The sequence below is a fragment of the Paramormyrops kingsleyae genome, chromosome 1 (genome assembly GCF_048594095.1).
Source record: "Paramormyrops kingsleyae isolate MSU_618 chromosome 1, PKINGS_0.4, whole genome shotgun sequence".
Classification (NCBI taxonomy): Eukaryota; Metazoa; Chordata; class Actinopteri; order Osteoglossiformes; family Mormyridae; genus Paramormyrops; species Paramormyrops kingsleyae.
This window is the reverse complement of record NC_132797.1, coordinates 21,900,898-21,920,484: the sequence shown is the minus strand read 5'-3', so window position 1 is coordinate 21,920,484 and position 19,587 is coordinate 21,900,898. Positions and strand designations below refer to the sequence as shown.

Sequence of the window (19,587 nt, the reverse complement as noted above, 5' to 3'; positions counted from 1 at the left end):
GCTCCCAAGAAGAGCGTCGCCGGGTGGGCTTTCTTCCCTTTTCCACAGCGTCTCTTTTTGGTGTGGGGGAGTGCGGAGCCCTCTGGGACCCAGGGCAGCTCCCCACAGCGGGGAAGCGGAGCGGCCGTAGCCGCGTGACGCTCAGGATTGCGCGTTTTATTCCCAGCCCTTTTGGAGACCGGGAAGGTGGCCGGTAGCGAGTGGGAGGGCGGTTCCCGGGCAGCACACCCCAGGTGTGGTAGCCAAACCGCTGCTCTCGCCCTCAGCTGCCGCAGGTGTTCGTCCACCTGCTCGTGCAGCTGCTCCTCGCCGATGTGGAACCTCCTATTCAGGAGCTTCCAGCAGCTGTCCACCAGCCGGCGGGCTACGGGATCCGGGTAGAGCTCCAGCTGGTTCGTCCAGGAGATCACCTCTTCCTCCATGGGGAGAACCTCCCCGGTAGCGCTGAGCGTGTTGTAGAGACTCACCATTCTGTTACGATCGCGGGCAACGGAGCAGGAAAACAGGCGATCGGAGCCAGGAAGTCGGGTACCAATGGGGGTTTATTGGCAGAACAGGACAGGGGACGTACGACGAGCAACATTCAATGGTGAGTCTGCCGAAGACAGACTCAGACAAAGACTAAATACACAAGACATGCCACGGAGAACGAGCCACAGGTGAGAACAATCAGGGCGAAAACAGGAGGTAATGAGGTGGGCGTGGCACACATCGGAAGCGGACGGAGCGGGGCGTGACAGTTGCAAACACAAAGTCTTACATAAAAGGAACATGTAGGTTATCAAAATCAAAGCAACAACACAGTTATCAGTAAAATGCATCATACTGTAGATACAGAAATTTAGTCACTTCACATCTCACTCTTTTTCCCTCAGTTTCACTGCACTCTTGTCTTACTCCATCTGCAATAAGCAGCGATTAGTAAGTTCTTAGTTTTCTTTGCTTGTAAATAGCATAGAATGTACACAAAACACGACTTAGATGCATACAAGTAAGCAAAAGAACACTTGCCAGGTATGTCCCATCCTCCATGTGAAAACTTAGGAGAAACATTCTTCATTCCCGTGAAGAATAACCAATCAGGGAAAGAGACATTGAACAAAGAGAGCTAATCAGGAAACATGAGAACATAAGAAATTTACAAATGAGAGGCCATTCAGCCCATCAAGATCGTTTGGGGAGAACTCAACTAATAGCTCAGAGTTGTTAAAATCTTATCTAGCTCTGATTTAAAGGAACCCAAGTTGAGTGGAGTTAGAAATACCTTTGCTAAAAGAAATATATGCCTTCTTTGTTAAAAGTAACTGATCAACAACAGGGGTCACACACTACAAGATCTTTCACCAGGAGGAATTGCAGACGAGTTCATCTGGTCTCCAAACTGTGTTTTTTCATGAAATCATACATGAGAATGACACCAGGAAATCACAATTCTATATAGTATCAATTAGCTACAACCTTTTAACCCTCATATACAACTTTGAGGAAACAGTATCATGCCGATGTGACACATCAGTGACTCTGTCGGATCACATCTTTTATAAGTTCACACATAGCAATCGAACTCCGATTTGCCTCCAATCTGGAGATTTTGCCAGCAATCTCCAAAAACTGTTGGCGAAATATTTTTTCTACCCAAAGTTTCGCATTATTATTTGTGGCCAGTCTAATCCAGAAAGGGCTGATATACCCGCATATCACTCACTGCAACTCTGTAATTAGATTAGTAATTAGAGGATTGATTGGCTGAAGCGTCCTCACACCTGGGTTTGAACAGCTGACCTAAAGGTTATCCCAAAAACCGGAGGTGGTCCAGTAAGTAAAAATCCAGACCAGTATTTTGTTTCAACCAACCTCTTGAGTACTATATTACTGTAACTCTATATGCTCAACTGGTTGGTTGAGCATAATCCTGGTCTGGATTTTTACTTTCTGGAGCTGAAATTTCTACCTCTGCCAAAAACCTTCATGCACACCAGCCCTTTTGGGGATAAGATTGGTCACCCTTGGTATAGATGAATCAATTTTCATACATTCATTCATAAACTAAACTGATAATTAATTTATTAGCTTTAATCGAGGTATATTTCTGAATCCAATATTGAGATTTTTTCCAAAGTGCTGTATTTCCAGAAGGCACACTTACCCTGTAATTCTCAGAGAAGAAATGTGATTATTGGTGGCAAAAGAAAAAATACAGCAAACACTGTGATGTAACTTCACAGCATGAGCAAATGTAGTTTTGTTTTTCTTCAGAAAAAAATCTTAATAACAGCAGTAAGACTGTGAACATTCCACTGACTCTGTCAGGGATCCTTTCAGCAGAACTACTTCCATGTCTTATCAAGCTTCAAACACTCCTCTTCAGGTACACAGCTGACAAAGCAGTCAAATATTTATGGTCATGCTTTACTTCTGTTATCCATAGAAAAAGCCTACCTTTGAGTGTAGTTTGCTCGAAAGGTCAATGGCGGGCCTCTGTAGTTATAGTAACGAGAACTAAAAATTGACAGAAGAAATGGTCAGTAGAAGAGACTTAGCATAACATATTATTATTATTAATAATAATAAAAATAAAATTCCTCTAGTCATTTGTAAATTTACCAGTTTACCTATTTGTATATATATTGCATATAATTAATTTATAATTTTATTTTTGTGTAAAATCATTCCAGCTCAATTCTCATAGTCGAAATAAGAAAAGATAAATATTAATATTAAAGACTTTAATGCTGCAGAATGGCAGTTTGAGTGAATTCGTCATCCACAGCAGAGCTGCAGGTTTACTAACATCCCAGAAGTGTTGTGACCAATATACTGTTTTAATGCAGTAGACATAAAAGCTTTTCTCAGCTGAAAACACACACAGTGTACAAGGATTATTAGGAACACCTGTTCAATTTCTCATTAATGCAATTATCTAATCAACCAATCACATGGCAGTTGCTTCAATGCATTTAGGGGTGTGGTCCTGGTCAAGACAATCTCCTGAACTCCAAACTGAATGTCAGAATGGGAAAGAAAGGTGATTTAAGCAATTTTGAGCGTGGCATGGTTGTTGGTGCCAGACGGGCCGGTCTGAGTATTTCACAATCTGCTCAGTTACTGGGATTTTCACGCACAACCAATTCTAGGGTTTACAAAGAATGGTGTGCAAAGGGAAAAACATCCAGTATACGGCTGTCCTGTGGGCGAAAATGCCTTGTTGATGCTAGAGGTCAGAGGAGAATGGGCCGACTGATTCAAGCTGATAGAAGAGCAACTTTGACTGAAATAACCACTCGTTACAACCGAGGTATGCAGCAAAGCATTTGTGAAGCCACAACACGCACAACATTGAAGCGGATGGGCTACAACAGCAGAAGACTCCACCGGGTACCACTCATCTCCACTACAAATAGGAAAAAGAGGCTACAATTTGCACGAGCTCACCAAAATTGGACAGTTGAAGACTGGAAAAATGTTGCCTGGTCTGATGAGTCTCGATTTCTGTTGAGACATTCAAATGGTAGAGTCAGAATTTGGTGTAAACAGAATGAGAACATGGATCCATCATGCCTTGTTACCACTGTGCAGGCTGGTGGTGGTGGTGTAATGGTGTGGGGGATGTTTTCTTGGCACACTTTAGGCCCCTTAGTGCCAATTGGGCATCGTTTAAATGCCACGGCCTACCTGAGCATTGTTTCTGACCATGTCCATCCCTTTATGACCACCATGTACCCATCCTCTGATGGCTACTTCCAGCAGGATAATGCACCATGTCACAAAGCTCGAATCATTTCAAATTGGTTTCATGACCATGACAATGAGTTCATTGTACTACAATGGCCCCCACAGTCACCAGATCTCAACCCAATAGAGCATCTTTGGGATGTGGTGGAACGGGAGCTTCGTACCCTGGATGTGCATCCCACAAATCTCCATCAACTGCAAGATGCTATCCTATCAATATGGGCCAACATTTCTAAAGAATGCTTTCAGCACCTTGTTGAATCAATGCCACGTAGAATTAAGGCAGTTCTGAAGGCGAAAGGGGATCAAACACCGTATTAGTATGGTGTTCCTAATAATCCTTTAGGTGAGTGTATATATATATATATATATATATATATATATATATATATATATATATATATATATATATATATAAATATGAGAGAGAGGCTTATGGCAGGTTTGGGGCCATTCCGGAATGAATTTGTCAATTCCAATCCAAGTCAGGAATTGAAACTGGAGTTGGAATTTAATTCAATTCCAATTCTGTTCCCCATAGTTTTTTTCCAATCCCAACTCCAGTTCCATTTCCTGATTTGCACTGAAATTGACAAATTAATTCCGGAATGGCCCCAACCCTAACTTATAGCTCCTTTGTCAAGCTCCAGAAAAATTCCCATTTTATTGTCATGGCCAACTCACAAATAACCGAAACGACAAATGTCAAATTTGCAATTCTGGAGGGGGGGCAGCTGTAAATGTAAAGTTTTCATGATTAATGCAAGCTTATATCCTTATTGATTTATGTAGCCCTGTCTGGAGAAAGCTTCAGAAAAATTTTCAGTGAAACTCATTAGCTGTTCTCAGTTCCATAAACCTTCATTTTATTAACCTAGTACTGAGTCAACATGGACTTGATTTTTGCCTGACATTTGCTTTGATTTTTTTTTCTGTTTCTGTCATGTAATACCTCTGAAACCCTTACTTAGAGATGATGATAAATAAATCATGACCATAAACAGTTTCCACTGTTATTTAAGTTTCTCACACTGGCAGCTTGCATTTGCTGGCACCAAGCACATACATTTTCTAAAAAAGATTTTATGACTGTTTCAGAGAAATTTGGTGAAGTATGGTTTAGTTATTCGTTTTAATATTTTTTCAGAGTGATTGGAATCATTACTGTGACAGGATGTAGGGTCAGAGCTCAGACATATTTATTTACAAAATACAGCTGTTTGTTGCATTTTTTTATACTCTAGTTCCACGATTAAATAGTCTAGGAGGCAGGATAAATAAGAAAGATAGAATCCTATGAGGTTCATTGATAAGTGGTTATCACAAATTTTTATCCAAAAGGAAGGGAGGCTTGGGCTCAGGATGCTGGTTGACACAGCCCTCTAACAGCCTGTGAGCCCAATGGAGGTATGATTATCTGTTAGCCCAAGGAGCTGAATCGACCTCATTCCGGACACTGGCCTAGCGCCATAACCTTTTGAGAGATACTCCACCCCCTTCATTCATGTTTCATTGTTATTTGACAGTAACTGGAAGTTACACAGTGACATCCACACAACAGCAGCTAATTAAGCATTAGAATTAAATGTAGTATTCACCATATTTTGTGTACTTGATTTATGATCTTCGGTATGCATCTTGATATAATTATATGTAAGCTTATAAAATTTTTTATATTTTGTTTTGGGTAAAAATCCTAGAGCCAGATTAGGTAGCTGACGATCGGTCTGCCAAGGCCACCCGATCTACACTGCACCCAACTCCCACGCCCTCCCCACAGGAGGGTGGACCCTTGTTACCCTTTTGGACTATGCCTGGCCAGGCCCCATGGGTAGAAGTCTGGCCACCATGTGCTCTCCTGCGAGGTCCCTCCCAGACCGGCTTCCAGGGTGAGGCCCTGGTCCCCCCAATCCTGATAAGGTCCTTATTATCTATCATCATAAGAGTATAGGAGTTTATGTGAATCATGCATAGTTAGGCCACTCACCTAGGTGGCAGATGAGTTACTGATTCAAGCAGAGGAGTTTAAGTATCTCTTGTTCATGAGTGAGAGAAGAAGGGAGCGGGAGACTGACAGGCAGATCGGTGCAGCGTCAGCTGTAATGAAGATGCTGTACTGTTCTGTCATGGTAAAGGGGGAGCTGAGCCGGAAGATGAAGCTTTTGATTTACCAGTAGATCTATGGTCCTGCCCTCACCTGTGGTCATGTGGTCAAGCGGCAGAAATGAGTTTCCTTCACAGGGTGCCTGGGCTCAGCCTGAGAGAGAGGGTGTGGGGCTTGAACATCCTGGAGGGCCTCAAAGTAGAGATGCTGCTCCTCTGCATCAAAAGGAGCCAGTTGAGGTGGTTTGGGCATCTATGGACGATGCCTCCTGAATGCACAAAGGCGTTCTATCAGGTTGAGGTCAGGGCTCAGTGCAGGCTAGTCAAGTTCCTCCACACCAGACTCGCTCATCCATGTCCCTATGCACCTTGTTTTGTGTGCTGGTGCACAGTCATGTTGGAAAAGGAAGGGACCATCCCCAAACTATTCCCACAGAATTGGAAGCATGAAATTGTCCAAAACGGCTTTGAAAGCTGCAGCATTAAGAGTTCCTTTCATTGCAACTAAGGGGCCAAGCCCAACCCCTGAAAAACAACCCCACACCATAATCCCCCCTCCACCAAACTTTACACTTGGCACAATGCAGTCAGGCAAGTACCGTTCTCAACCCAGGCTTGTTCGTCGGGTTGCCAGACAGAGAACCATGATTCCTAACTCCAAAAAACACGTCTCTGTTCTAGAGTCCAGTGACAGTGTGCTTTACACCACTGCATCCAACGCTTTCCATTGCACTTGGTGATCTAAGGCTTGGATGTAAGGCTACCACTTCATGACTGAGTTGCTGCTGTTCCCAATTGCTTCCACTTTGTTTTAATACCACTAACAGTTGACCATGGAATATTTAGTAGCGAGGAAATTTCATGAATGCACAGGTAGCATCCTATCACAGTACCACACTTCAATTCACTGAGCTCCTGAGAGCAACCCATTCCTTTGCAAATATTTGTAGAAGCAGTCTGCATGCCTAGGTGCTTGATTTTATGCACCTACTGCTATGGAAGTGGTTGTAACACCTGAATTCAGTGATTTGCAGGGGTGTCCCAATACTTTTGCCAATATAGTGTATATTAATCATGTGCCATGTCATGTTATATGTCATTCTCTTGTATACCAAAGGATATACAGAACATTGTGTAAAGCTACCACAGAGTAATATGAACTTTCATAAAATTAATACACCATGAAAATAAAATTTAACCTCTTAAATGTGTTTACAATAATCTTAAATGTATTTTAACTTAAGTCTGGTAATTTTGTTTCTTTGTCAAAGAATAAGTAAACACACAATTACTTGATGGTATATGAATAAGCAATAATTCTCTTATTCTCATTTTCCCATTTTTAAATATAACACTTCAATTTATTTCCAGCTCTTTTGCAGTACATGGAAGCTGTATTTTTCTCACTTCTAATTAACTTCTTGCCTGATCATGCACAGCACTTATTTCCACTTGCTCCCATTTGACCCGGTCACATGAAATTCTCTTGTGAGGATTCCCCATTAATAAGGATTAATGCAAAGTCTCTGCATCCCTGTTATTATATCATGACTGCAGAAAATCTCATTTTCGAGTCAGTTTAACATGCAGCATGTTCAGAGGGAATTGCACAAATAGAGGAAAAAAGCATCTCCACAAAGACAAACCAAAGCAATGCCAAAACACTTTGACCGTTACATTTGTGTAATAAATAGCCATATTATGTAAACGTCAATTACAAATACAATTATACCTGCTAAGCATATAAAGCATATATGTAACACAATTACTGAAACTTCAGCAGCAGAATATTCAATATAGTTCTTTTTATTTAATTATTTTATATAAACAAATTAAATTATTGTAAATACATGCTTGCTAGTACCATTGCAATAGTTTTAGATAGCCCATCAGTAACTGCATTATAGTGATTTTTATGCATTGAATATTGTTTAACAGTGTTTTATTTTAATTTTCAGATTTAACTAAGTAAAAGCAAATGGGTAATCACAATGGTAAATTATTTCAATGGGACATAATAAATCCATGTGTAACATAATGTACTGAAGCTTACAAAGTAAAGCATTTTTAGTCATTTGTAATTCAACATTTCCCAGGTAAGGTGCAGGAAGTGACATTCATTGAAACTGTTATAGGCTCATCCTTAATGTGAATGATGCTGATTATACCGAATATACCCTTTAGACAAAAAAGTCTAAATAAGTTTAGTTGCATGGTATCAGCTTAGTAAAACGCACATAAAAATCCAAGTAAAGTTATGTTTATAATGCTGCATTGCTTCTTAAAATCAAAGGCCAAAAATGCTCTAACTTTAAGAATTTGGATTAGTCTTTAGGGTAGGGGACTGTCTCAGTATTCTGTATACTGTGGTATACAGTTAGTATACTATATAGTATAGCTGGGGTGGGGGTTTAAATTCTGTTCCACCATTGTATGTGCAGTATATGTGGAGTTCTCATGTTCTTTCTGTGTTGCACAAGTTTATCTATCTATCTATCTAACTATCTATCTATCTATCTATCTATCATGCTTTGATGAAAATGCTGTTAATGCAAAATTTAAAGAAAAAAACTGCTAGCTGTAGTAATAATTAAGCTCATCATTTCTTAGATCAAATGTGACTACGTGCAGCCCTGACGTATGAGGTATTCACTCAGTCGGCAATAAACTATTTTCTTAATCTATGATTTAAGAATGTATTAGCAAAAATAAATGTTAGTGCATGTGTTTAAACATCTCAGGTAAATTGGCGGTAATGAGTCAAGAGACCGTGCTTGTTCACATACATTAAAACAGCAATCATTATGAAATTAGGACCTGATTAATCCCGTTAATGACGCCCCGGTGCCTTTGGGAGTAGACAAGCCCAGATGTCAGGCGCGCGGCGATGAGGCTTCTGCGCGTGATAAGCACTGTCTTCTGAAGAGCCCTTAAACCGCGAGCGCGAGCGGTTTTCCGCGTACTCCTGTGCTTGAAATGCAAACGAGGCGCGCGGCAGACTGGTAATGAGAGCAGATTCCAGTGACGGGTGGAGGGGGTGAATAAATTAAAAGGACATCTGAACTGTAGAGAAGAACCAGCAGCAAGAACCTTGATGTCCTCAATTAGGCTGGATGTCACCCCCTGTCTGTGCGGCTATAATAAAGCCCTCACTCGGTATTCTGGATCACACGGCTCCGCACTGTTAACATTTTAATGTCTTGGGTGTGCTTGGTAACATTAATTACTTGGCCATTTGGACGACTCCCGAATCCCTTTAATGTCGCCCCTAATGGAAATCTGATCTCAAGCATAGGACTGTAACATTAAAAAATCATAAGTAATATCTATTGAACTAGTGAGCTGTCATGCCCATACTGAGCTGTTTCAAATCTGATTTTATTATAATTGACAGAGGAAAACTACTTTTTAAAACTAAACAGCAATGTGGTCCAGCATTCACTTTAATTATTTTGTGATATCCTCATCATAAAAAACAGCAATTTCTGGTTTCAATGAAGTATTGTAAATGCATGAAGATGTCTTAATTTGCAAAAGCATTTATTTATTTTAGGCGCTATTGAGGCAAATATTAAAATGTAGACCTATAGTCACTTTGAGAAGTATACTTTGCGTAGATTCTTGTAAAATTCTAGGATGCTCATACGAAGCATTTTTTCTTTCTGATGTTTCAAAACTGTGAACTTCACCTCGAGGATATGACAGTCACCATATTGTTTCTGATATTGTGATATTGTGAACCCAAACAGAAAATGGTAAACCCAATTTGCTAGCAGTAGATACTGATGATACAATTTGTTCAGATAAGCTGGAGTTTACTTCTTTTATGCAGATTCGGCAGGAGCTACAATGAGAGACAGGTTCTGGGTGAGATTGTTATATTTGTAGTTGTTTAATTGGTGATGCATTATTGATTTAATGGAAAGTGGATGGGTCCAGGAGATATGTGACGACTTAATGAACAGCTCGGTTTACTCAACAAAACAACCAAATAGAAATAGTTTCCCATAACGTTAGAAAAATTGTATATAATGTGCTTTGTTGTGTTTGCTAAGCAAAAAATGTTAAAAGTGCCCAAGATATTTGGAGTTTTATAATGTGTTTACGCATCCAGCCATCTAAAATTACGGAAAATTCACTAAGCACGAGCAATTCAAATCCAATGGTTTGGCCTTGGACCGATGTGTTAATTCTCACAAGAAATGAAGACAATTGCTTTATTGGTCAGTATTCTTCAGAAAATGCAAAGCAATTTCCAAGAACCCTTGAGTGACAGGGCCTCCAAAAAATCTGGAACATAATTAGATTCGTCTGAGTGGGTTGTGGGCCCAGTATGATATGCTTTCATGGGGCTCAAAATCTAATGCAGCGTCCCGAGTCAGACAGGCGCCTTTCGATTTTCCTTTTATAACTTGGCTCCATTTCTGCAGCATCACCATTGTGTTTAGGTCACATAGTGCCACCTAGTGTCTGACTGTGTACCTGCAAGCATGTCACTGAGAAACATTGATGTAATTAAAAGTAATCTAATAAAATGTATTATTCTCCTAACGGTGCATTCTAATGATAATTTTTTTAAATTTTATAAATTTCTTGCGTTTATTTGCGCATGTGTTTGTGAATATTTGCAGGAAGTCAGCGTAGGCCTGCACAAATCAGGCATCGTATTACTTTCTTCTTGAAAAATCCATTGTGCATTCACTTTTCCAGGGCAGGGTCACTGGAAGGTGGAGCGTATGTCAGTCAGCACAGGCTACAAAGCAGAGGACGCCCGGGATGGGATGCCAGTACATCACAGGCACACACTCACACACATGCTCAGACACTATGGGTAATTTATGGATACCAGTAAAGCTGCCTGCACATCTTTGCATTGGACTCCACATGGATGGGACTTGCAGACTCTGCACACACAGAGTGGCGGCAGGATTCTTACCCCCCAGTGATCTGTGAGGTCATTTGCTGCCCTTGGATCCACCAGGTAGCCTCTGTAACACTATGTTCACATCACATTAAATATTTCCCAGAAAGTAGTTGCAGATTATTAGCTTATTCTCATGCCTCATGTTAAGTTACTATATCTTTCATATCTAATCCTATCTCAAATTTTATACTTGGTATAATTATAATCGTATAATAAAAATCATTAAAGTTCATATAAATTTTATATATGTCATTGTTTATTTGTAGTATAACATTCATAATTTTTTTTTTTTGAATGAAAACAAAGTAATTTAAGCAGATTTAGGTAATGTAGGTAACTTGCAGAGGATGTAGTGTATGTACAGACCATAATAAGGATATGGCGTATGTACAGATCATAATAGGGATTCAGTGACCCCAAAGGATAAATCACTATTAACTTCTCCACCACAGTCTTTTCTCCAGATTATGTACCTGTGAGAATGAAAGTGAATTATCCTGAATTTCACATATGGAAATCTGCAAAAAGGTGTGACTCATTAATGTCGTACTGATAGCAAATGAGTCATTAAGGAGGAAGAAAAGTTTATAGGCAGAATGGCACCTTTTTCTGCTGCAGTGCTCATTCTTATCTAAGTGGCTCAGCATCACGTGATGCGCGGTTTAATGCCCACTAAAGATACACCGAAAGTGAAACCACTGGCAGACTTTCTTCTGAATTTTATACTTAGTTGTCTCCTGTGCCCTCAGACAAATGAGACTTCAAAAGGTCTTTGTTATCATGTAACAGAACAAAGAAGATCAAAATAAAATGAATGATTTATAAATGGTTGATACTCATAAAATATTAATGCCTAATTTTAAATATGTATCAGGTATTTATCTGAGCACATTAACCCTCTTTTGTGTAATATCCAAACACTGTTCACCCTGGAGCAATGCAAAGATTCCTCAGTCTCATGGACCAAAATATATTTTATCAAACCTCTTAATTGTTTTCATAAGAAGAGTATCTCCTTTTATATGCTCCATTCAATTGATTAAATCTGGCGTTATATCTAAAGAAATGTTCGTCAACACAGTCCTCAGGGGCAGCCAGAGAGCACACCTGAACCACACAATCAGGAACAAACAAAACAAACAAGACGACCAAATACCTGGTGCAGGTGTGTTGGGAGCTGGGAGGGAACAAAAATGTGGCCTGTCTGGGGTCCCTGAGGACTGGGATGATCTAAGTGTTTTATGCTTACAAAAGCCATACAGACCAATATGATACCAAGCAAGTTAGACTCTATTACCTGTCTAACGTCACCCAACAAATGAACTTAAAAGCCATATTCCGCATGATGTCTCTTGTGCTTTTTTTGTGGTTTGTCGTAAAAAAGCTGTGAGCTCTTCAGTGTTCAGGCAGACAAAACAGCCATGTTAACAAAGCCAGTGCCACCAGCCTGGTCTCGGGCAAACATGCTGCCTGAATTTTTCATGACCCCTTCGAGCAGAGATGAGTGCCGTGAAGGTCATCGCCCAAAGTGCTGAAACAGATGCAAATCCTGCCTTAAGGACATTGAAGTCATATGCAATGCGTGTCTAATGCTGCTGCACTGCAGTCAATAATGAGTATTTTTTCTGATGATGTAATTGGGTATAATAAATACACAGTGCCATGCATATATTAAAATGAATAAGATTAGAATAAGAGAAGATATGTCAGTTTCACTTTGTCTACTTCTAGTTCCAGTCACAAAGAGAATTTTTTTTTCTTGACACGTTTACCCATTTGATCATTTGTCATTTATCAAAAGTCCTTATTGAAAAGTCATAATTATATACACTGTAAGTTAGATATCACACCCCAAAATATAAGCTTAAACCTGTAAGGCCTAAAGAAAAGCCTTTGACCCTTGGAGATATTTTGTACATAAACAGAGGCATTGTTTTACAATGAGGAAACTATGTGAATCCACCTTTTCCCCCAATCCCCTCCATAATCAATATAAAAAGGATGAATGAGAATTACCAGGGATCAAATCTCACAGCCTCACCTGATGCATTAGCCCTTAATGAGTTGCCATTGTCATTCTCTGCAGAATTGTTTTATACAAGGGCCTTTGAACAGTTTGGAGTTACTGGGAGTTTTCTTTGATCATCGAATCTTTCTGACTTTCAAATCGCACAGAAGCCTTTCTCTCTCTTTCTCTGATGATTGTCCTTTTATCACTCAATTGTTCATTGGTTCTTTTTACTAGCTATTTATTTGTCTTCCTTCCAGCCCTGGCCAATATTAAGTGATATAGAAAGAAAACGAATAAAGAAAGAAATAAAGTAAAGTAGAACTGCTCAGGTGAAGGGTAATGAGCTCCGGCGTGGCGTAAATTTGATCATTAATGTTGATAAATGAACCAGAGAGAGAGAGTACGGCCCTAAGATTCCCGGGTGCGTTTGAAGGTGGTGTTTCTAATGATGACCCTTGGCGTGCCTTTGACACCTGAGACTACCCAAGGAGGAGCAGATGAAAACGAGCCCATTCTCATTTCAAACAGAATTTCGCCCAGCTCCTGATCACAGCGACAGCTCAAAGTCCAGGGAGAGAGAGACAGAGCACGCTCTCCCAGCATCACTTGGCTGCTCCCCTGGTAATTGTCGCAGGAACACACAGTGACATGACTGTAGGATGTGAAGGGTCTGGATGTACCCAGGCTGTTATTCCCTGTTTAAAGATTTAAACCATCAGGGTATGATAGGTCGCTTTGATGTTTGCTAAGCACAGAGCTTGGTTACAGGAGAGGGGAAGGAATGGTGTTACCAGGAGGCAATCATCGTCTTTTTTTTCTGATCCACAACCATGAAGGGGAGAAATGGGAGAACCTCTTTCTCAGTACAGTCACTTCACAAAGAAGATAAAAGCTGGAGGTTGAAGCAGGGTCCAATTCTAAGTCTGAGGCATGCATTAGAGCGAGCTCTGAGATGCTACTTTCTGGTACTCTGGCAACTTTTTGCTAGTTTTCTAAATTCTTTTTTAAGTTTGAGTATTCGCTCTGTGGTGTTCTTTTTAATGGGTAATTTATGGAGGATTTTTCTTGTATCTTAGTGTTTTCAATCGTACAGCTTGTAAAATTGCATCTATTAAGAAAATTTAATTAAATATAAATATTTCATCCCTGGCCATAGATTGTTTCTTGAGCTGCAGGTGCTGCTGTCAATTATTAAGTACAGACATATTTTTGAAGGTTCCTTGATACCCTGTGACAGACTGACATCCTATTCAGCATGTGCCCTATGCTATCTGGAACAGGCTGCAGACCTCCTGTGACCCTGACAAGCATAAGCAGTTAGAAAATGAATAGATGTGTACAAAATAAAACATGTTGACATCTGATGTATTTTTTTTTATTACCCTACCATATGAGCATAAAATTTGTTCTTTGATTACAATAGGGATAGTGTATTTTCCTTTCCTAGCACACAGTGCCTTCCACTGGCCGAAAATAGCTGATTAAGATCTTAATTGCCTACCCACCTATTTTTAATTAACTCATCAAGCTTAGAACAAACTGCTCTATTGTGTGCCGGCTCCATCTAGAACTATAGAGACAGTGTTTGACAGTTTGACGTTTGATTGTAGAGATTCTAATTCATGTTAAAGAAGTTGCATGCAAATGAAAGTGTTTTAACCATGGTTAGTCTTCAAGTCCTTGAGGGTTTCATTTGTTCAGTCAGACCTATCTCTGGCTCTCTTTTCATGGTTAATCGTCCTCGACCATGCAAGAAAGAAAAACAGCTAATGATAGCACTGATATGCCCTTCAATCTTTTCATTGATGTTTCCATTAAATTAAAAATCATAGCCTGTCAAAAAAATAAATTAAATTAATAATAAAGTCCCAATGTTAATGGAAAGATATCTGCCAGACACAACGGTGCACAGCAGCACCAGGCGTGATGCAGGTGTCTTTGCTATAGCATAAGAGGGACACAGTTGTCATTTTCCCATCCAGCGTCCACTTCTTTTAAATAGCAAATGCACTTGCGCCTATCTGAGTATGGGGTGCTGTTTGCAAAATGCTGTATGGTATCCTGCTCAGTTTTTCCACATTTAGCATTTTGCTAAATGCACTACAATTTTCACCTGTCACTTTTTTTCCCCAAATATCTAGAGACATTCATAACTTTTCCAAGAAAATATCTTGTATACATATCAGTACACAAGGGCAGGCACATGTATACAAAGATAATGAGGGTAAGACAAGGGACAGGGCCAGTTACAATCAAACATTACGGGTGGGGACAATAAAGGACGCAAACACTAGGAAAGAGGTGACCAGCAACTGATTCCAACAATAATATGGTGGTGTTACTGCCAACCAATAGAACATTTTATTATATTTTTTACATATTATTTTGCTTTATTGAGACAACTTCCATTTGGGGCTGAGTTACATTGTGTTTGAAAAATAAATTGGTTCATCATCTAGTACATGAATGAAAATGAATGCAGCATTTTTTATGACTATCTATGAATTCCAATTAATAGCATGGTAGAAAAGGGATGACATTGGCCCCAGAACTGAATCCTGTGGGCTTTCATTTCCCAAGTGATAATACTAGGGAATTACAGTAATAGGGTTTCTGAACATAACTAGAAAACATCTAAAAGACAGAGTTATTTACACAGTAACAAAACCATCATGCAGATTTCTTATCATAAATGCTGTATCATGTGATACTTTTAATTTTAAATGGATCATGTACTGTAATACTTTTCCAGTAGTTTACATCCCTGGTTAAAATCTGTGACAAAAACTGAAGTCATTCTGAGTCATAAACAATTGTTAAAAGGTCAGAATTAGAAACAAGGCTTAATGAATGGGGTTTCTGCTATACTTTTGCATTGCTTCTTTTAAATCTTGAAGTTGCTAACAAAATAAAGTTACAGAAGTGCCATAATTGAGAACTGGTATACTTCCCTTTGTTTTAGAAAGGATACAATGAACAAAATGTTATACAATTTATTAATTCCATAGATACATTTATTCAAAGCAATGTCCATTTTTGGTAAAGCAGGGTTAAGCAGTCTCTGGAGCAATTGGGGGTTTACTTTAATGAATTTTGCTACCACAGTAGTGGACCAATGGATTTGCGATCCGAATATAATCATTGCATTGGGATTCTGCCCAGGGTGTCCCCTGCTTATGTTTGCATTCTTCCCTAGGAAGGATTTAACACAGAATAATCCCATTGTGAGCACATGAAAACAAAAAGTATACGGTTTCTCTGTATTTGAAAACTGGCACAGGTTAAACACAGGTTAGAAACATAGAAAAACACAAATTTGTCCATTTTTCTTTAAAAACACTTTTCTGAAGCATGTGACACGTGTGCAGGTATCTTACTTTTGGATGCTAATGGAAAGAATAGCAGCAAAATTACAGGCTTTTGAAAAATTATTTGCGTGATATACATCAGTCCATGAATCAAAATATTTGATAATTTTGTAGACAGCATTCCATCCATCCATCCATTCATCCATCCATTCATCCATCCATATTCCAATCAATTGTCCTGGTCAGGGTTGTGGGCATGATATTAATGTAAATGATTATATAAATATATCATATAGAAGGGCCAGTAAGTGCCAGTAAGTTCAGGACAAACAGCCATGCATATTTAAAGTTCCTTGATTGACAGGGCTAATTAAAACGGCAAATAGAATCAATATCTCTGCCCATCCAATGTCAGCCTTGATGAGGTCTTAGCTGTTATGAATATACAGCTGTGGAAAAAAAATTAGACCACTCTATATTTTTAAACAAATCTGCATTTTTAAATCCTGGTTTAATCCTGGTTCTGCTGGCAGAAGGCTACACTGAGCAGCAGGTTGCTTCCAGGTTCAAAATTTCTAAGACAGCAGTACAGAAGAATACGGTGAAGCAGGAGACACTGGGAATGACCAGAAACCAGCCACGTAAAGGGTGGAAGCAACTTTCTAATGCCAGAAATGACTGTTAACTTATACAACAGTTTCTCATGAATCATAAAATGACATCAAGTGACCTTCAAAAGTAACAGGAAACATTAAGTGCAGGTGTGAAGTGCACTGCTAGGACAGGATCATATCAGGCTCCGAGAAGCAGGACTAAAGTCCCATAAAGCAAGGAAGAAGCCCTTCATTAATGAGAAACAGAGAAGAAAGAGGTTGCAGTTTTAAAAAAACACCTTCACAGTCTTGAAGGTGTTTATTTGATCAGTATCTTATAGTTTAAGCATCATATTTATAGAATATCCAATCTACACACAGTATCCTTCAGCTAAAGGGTTTCAGTTTTTCATATATACTCGATCAATGTAAACATCATATGTCCATCCAGATATGGATAGAAGTCTAAACAATGATGAACTTATTAGGAACAAAGAAACAAAGCATAAAATGTGACATAGTAAATTCTCCAGTTCCTTTCCAAGAATTTAACAACTTGAATTCAAAGTAACAAGAATGAGCACCTAACCCAGTTAAAATCATTGTTTATATTCCAACCATAACTTCAACTCCCTAATTATACAACCTTCACTGCTGGCACCTTGTATTTCATAGCAAGTGTATTGGAGGTACCCAAATTGATGGCATATAACCGTTATTCATCTTTGTATTTGGAAGATAAGGCTGTTTTCCTTATTAAAAGAGTAACATGACCAAGGAACACTTCAGTACTTCACACTTCATCAAAGGCATCACAGACTTTCCAAGGATATATATTTTTTTTACTAATTCTATCTATCGATCTATCTAAAATAGATAGAATTAGATTCGATTAAAAAAATACCCTTGGAAAGTCTTTGATGCCTGGAAAAAAATTAGGTTTTTATGTGGCCTAATAATGTCAGATAAGCTGGATCAGGTAATTGGGAAAGTCGTGTCCTTGTGATAAAAGGAACAGATGTCAAGGAAGCCAGTAAAAACTAAACATCTGTAGCGAAGCCAAACCCAAAAAAGTGAAAGGAACCAGAGACAGAGGTGTTACAGTGGTGGGCAGAGTGAGTGATGAGGAGAGAAGTGAGAGAATCTGCAGCCCCTGTGATCAATAGCTGACTGACACATGGAAGAAAATGTGTAAAAGAATTTGGCAACATGGCATTGTAACTTAATGTGCAGTACTGTGCAAAAGGCCCTTAAAGAAAATGTTTAAATCTGGGTGCTGAGTGTATGTTTGTTCAGAAAAAAACACAAGTTAACATTAGACTATTTAAAAATGAGCAGTAACACAAAAGTAGTATTAATCATCCAGTTAGCAAAAGAAAAGCAGCTGACACTGAAGACTGAAACTGAAACTAAATCAAAAGTATAACAAGTAATTTCCAGAAAATAAAAGCAAAAAAACTTGCGCTGTACGTGAACTTAAACTGAAGAGACTAAAAAACTAAATAAAAATGAAAACTAATGAAAACTTCAAAACTATTGTAACACCGTTGTGTATCCAGTTTGTGTATTGCTAGTATGTTTGTTTTCTTTTCCTGGTTGTCCAAAAAGTTCACTATTCTAAATATCCTAAATGGACAAACAGTTACTTTAAAAAGAATAATTATTTCCACCACAAATGTTTTTTTTAGTATTTAGGTTTTTCTTTTGTAATGTACAATTAGTGTAAATGAAAAAAAACAAGATTCCTGTAAAACCAATCCTGACTAGAGTGTCAAATCCCAGCAGTCTTCTCTTCTTTGCAAAAACCCACACAGATCTCCTTGACTAATAGAGATCAATCTACTGCAAATTGCTCGAGCAACCAACCACCACGAGCATTTAGCAGTGTTCCAGTGGGAGTTGTTCATCAGTTAGCACTTGTTGTATTTATTAGCACTTCCTATAAAATTAGTAAGAATTGTTTAACCTGTTTAAATTATTCTCACCCCTGACAAATAAGAATTGTTTTTAAGGGCTGATTTTCTGTCATAATTGAATTTGGATAATTAATTTCTTGTCCTGTTTTGCCCTAGTCAAATTCACAGATAACACTATTAAATACAAATATCTGTACTGCTACTCATTATTTAAGTGTAAGAAAATCATTCATCCATCCATCTATGTTCCATACCCACTTCTTTGTTATTATCTGAGTAGGCTTATTTGTTTCATGTTTGCATGTTGGTCATGTTTCTTCATTTTTTGGGGGGGCATGTGGCTCAGTTGATGGGGACTGTTATGATCGCATCCGGGTAAGCAGGAGCAGGCGGACAGAGTATCGAGAAAACAGGGTTTATTTCGGGGAACCAGGAAACATGGAACAGCGACAAACTAACATCAATGACGGATCTGGGGGAAACGGACTCAGACGCGACCTAAATACACAGAACATATCAGACTGATGGAAAACAGCTGGGCACAATCAGGGGAGCACACGTGGTTGATCAGGGGGTGTGGCACACACGAGGTTATGACAAGGGCACTGTCCATATAATCAGCAAGGTGCCAGTTCAAATCTTATGGTTGGCAGAGTGATGTCACTGTACGGCTTTGAGCAGCACCCCAGTTGCTCCAGAGATTGTCTCACCTTACTTTCTAAAAAACACTGTACAGTTTCAGTCAAAAGTCAGGACACACATACTTTTAATGCCTTTGTCTCTATTTCGCCTATTTTATTCACTTTATAGTAAAAGGCCCCAAAGCAATGAAATAACACAGAAATGTTCAACAACTCAAAATTTTCTCATATTTTAGACTCTTCAAAATAGGCCCCTTTGAATTCAATGACAGCATCTTCAATCCAACTTATCCTAAACCAGCTCTATAGGGTTTAGGTCAGGGGAATGTGGGGGCCAGGTCATCTGTCACAGCACTCTA

The 19,587-nt window shown here is 39.1% G+C and overlaps 1 protein-coding gene across 1 annotated transcript in view; it reads left to right on the top strand.

Moving 5' to 3' along the window:
- The first annotated feature begins 644 nt into the window (after positions 1-644).
- LOC111854619 (volume-regulated anion channel subunit LRRC8C-like) overlaps positions 645-19,587 on the top strand; it is a 30,115-nt gene continuing 11,172 nt past the window's right edge. The window contains exon 1 of the mRNA XM_023832759.2: positions 645-659. The gene's annotated coding sequence lies outside the window, so the exon portion shown is untranslated. The remainder of the gene's footprint in view (positions 660-19,587) is intronic.